Raw genomic sequence first — 3,031 nt, forward strand, 5'->3', positions numbered from 1 at the left:
GACACGTGTCTCACACACTCGCACGTCGCTCTGATACGACAATCAACTAATTATCACAACAGACCCATACAAAAGAATATAAAGAAGTGTTAATACGGGAAATAAATCGTTCAAATACATTGAAAAATGTAGGTAATTGGTCAATTATATCGAACTTTTGGGAATTAGAGACCACAAACCCCGAATCAATTTTTTTGCCAATTATAATATTTAGATGTCTAGATTTAGTTTTGATTTTCTAATCTACGATTGAATGTATTCTGCAGATTGGAAGTCTAGAAAGTAAATGTTCTCGTGAGGTATGCATAAAGTGTTAAATAAACACTCATGTTTGTTTTATTCTTGTAAGTAAATACAGCTAATTATAGGCAGGTACTAATACCCACATATATAATGTCAACAGCTAATGTAACGGTGATAACACCACGCAAGGAACTAAAATTTTCACACGTGCTTAATGAGCAAAGAAAATAGAGACACCTTAGTACAAGTACGTACCTACGTAAGTACCGAGAGGCTCTCTTCTACAGGTGTAACTTCTCAGTTCATCATCAACAACGAATACTATTTGTGATTTATAGGAAATCATTAAAATAAGTTTATGTGCAAGGAAATTGCTAGGCTGTGATTAGACCTTTGTAATTTTAACTTACAGTAATAAAATACAGGCATTTAACTGTTTTTAAATTGAAGTTCACTAAGAGGTGCTCACTGAAATAAAATGGCCATGTTTTACGCAATAAACGTTAAACATATTTTATTTTGCTATCACATTGAATCGGCACGTTTTTTGTTTGCGGTTTGACGAATATGCGATCATACATTTGTGTTTACTCACTTTCCCATGTATGTAAAAGTAATTACATTGTGGGTTTTAGAATATGATTAAAACGATTAGTCACTTCATTAGGTATAAAGACAAAATGAAAACCACATTTCACAAACTTGTTGTTCTAAACCTGTATTTTAAAAGCTTTTAACAAAACGTTTCGTAATTAAACAAATTAAAATAGGTAAAGCTTAATTTATGAAATCTTAAAATGCTTTCAACAACTGTATCGCTTTTAGCATAAATGTTTGATTCCGTTTAGGTAGGTATATGTAGGTAGTATGTTTATCCAGTTATGTCTATGAAATACCTCATATCTGCTATTTAATAGCACAGGTAAAATTAACTAATCATCATCAATTACGTTTATTGCAATGCGCAAATGGCAACTTTTACTGTCCTATAAAAGTCCGATTTTCCTCAAAATATACTTTTTCTCAGCCAGTCCAACGAAAAACTAAATATTTTATAAATATAAGTACTGCTGGTTGTTACTTTGTACTGATAAATTAATATTTAAGGAAACGAAATATATTCATTAATACGTTAAGTGGTTTCCGCGGTCGTTTTTGATTTTTTTTCCGTTTCAATTTGCTGATACTGTCTTGAACTGAAACAATGAAGGTACACTCAATATTATTGAATATGTATCCAAAATATGCACCAGGGACTTAATTCGGAACATTTGCAAACAGCTATTCGCTGATATCTTGGACTGCATGGATAAGCTAAGTCAGGGTTGGAGTCAGCCCTCAAAAAAGCCCATTATTTCAATGCACGAACTTTCATGAGAAACCGTACCGGGGATTGCATAGGGGGAGCATATGGAAAAGCACGTTTATAAGCGAGAAGAGTATACAGGGGAAGTACATAAAGAACTATATAGGGAGAGTATATAAGAGAATCCGTAGGAAGATTATATGAGTGTGTTTATATGAAAGTGCAAAGGCGATTAAATAAGGAATTTAAAGAGAAAATACTTATAAAGTACATAATATACTGAAAATTAGGGTTGTGGGCATGCCCACTGTGGCCCTTACGGTAAATCCGCCACTGAGCTAAGTAAGCTTATTTAAAGGATAAACAAAAACAGCAACTTGATGCGTCATATCTAAGGAATCAATCGGATACATGCTATTAAAATATCTACCACTTTTTTCCAACATCACTTAGATCGGCTGACATCATATCAATTATTATTATTGTAATTCTAAGTTCCTTGGCCCTGAATAATTTGAGCAATTAGCAATTCAGGATATGATTTCGGATCACTGTACGACAGTAACATTCGATGTTGGTATTTCTATTCTTCCTAATTGGTTTTCTGATAAAATCCTCATTAAGTAAAAATCCACAAAAAAGGTGCAAATTTTTCCATGCAGAACTAAAGTAGAGCAGTGAAGACGTAGGTGAGCTCTTTGCATGACATCGGATTTTGTTTTATTCTTCGAGTTGAATAAGGTACTTAAACGTACTGAAAAATATTCAACGCTGTATTACAAGTACTTACCGACCCCAATTTCGCTGAAATGTAAGTTTTCATAAGTTTGTTTCAGGGTTTACATAAGTAGTCGCATGTCAGTAATCACTCACAAAATCTGTCTTCAATATTATAGGTACTGCATACATAATGCTAAAGTTTGGCACCATTTACGAAGAACTTAACTCCGCTCCTCCACTCGACCCCCAACTGTGTTGGAGTGGTTAGAGGCGTGTAATCAATATAATAGGTAATGCTAAGGAGATTTCTACATCTTTGCGATCTTTTTATATACTGAAAGTTACATTGACACCATTCGACAAGGCAAGTCTGTTTTAATAACCCTTAAAGAACCAGAAGCGAATTAAATATTCAATCGTGATGAATTAACAAAACTTATACGTGTGATGTTTTATTAAAATAAAATAAAAACGAAACAATTTAAATATGAAACCATCAGTTTTATCCCAAATTCGATAAATGTTTGCAAAAATGGGACCTACTAAATTCGTGATTTGGCGAAATGGTCGGGTATGCGGATGCGGTCGCGCAACACTCGGTATAGGTACCAGCATCGTTCGACCAGTTGAGTGTGACGAAGCGCAATCTAAAGCGTCGGTCAATGCTCGGCGCCCACCGTTTGGAAGGTCGCGCCGCGGCCTTCTTTCGGCCAGCCATCAGCGTCTAATGTGCCCGCCCGCGCCCCACACCCTGTATTTATT

This window comes from Helicoverpa armigera, chromosome 9 (assembly GCF_030705265.1).
Source record: "Helicoverpa armigera isolate CAAS_96S chromosome 9, ASM3070526v1, whole genome shotgun sequence".
Taxonomy (NCBI): domain Eukaryota; kingdom Metazoa; phylum Arthropoda; class Insecta; order Lepidoptera; family Noctuidae; genus Helicoverpa; species Helicoverpa armigera.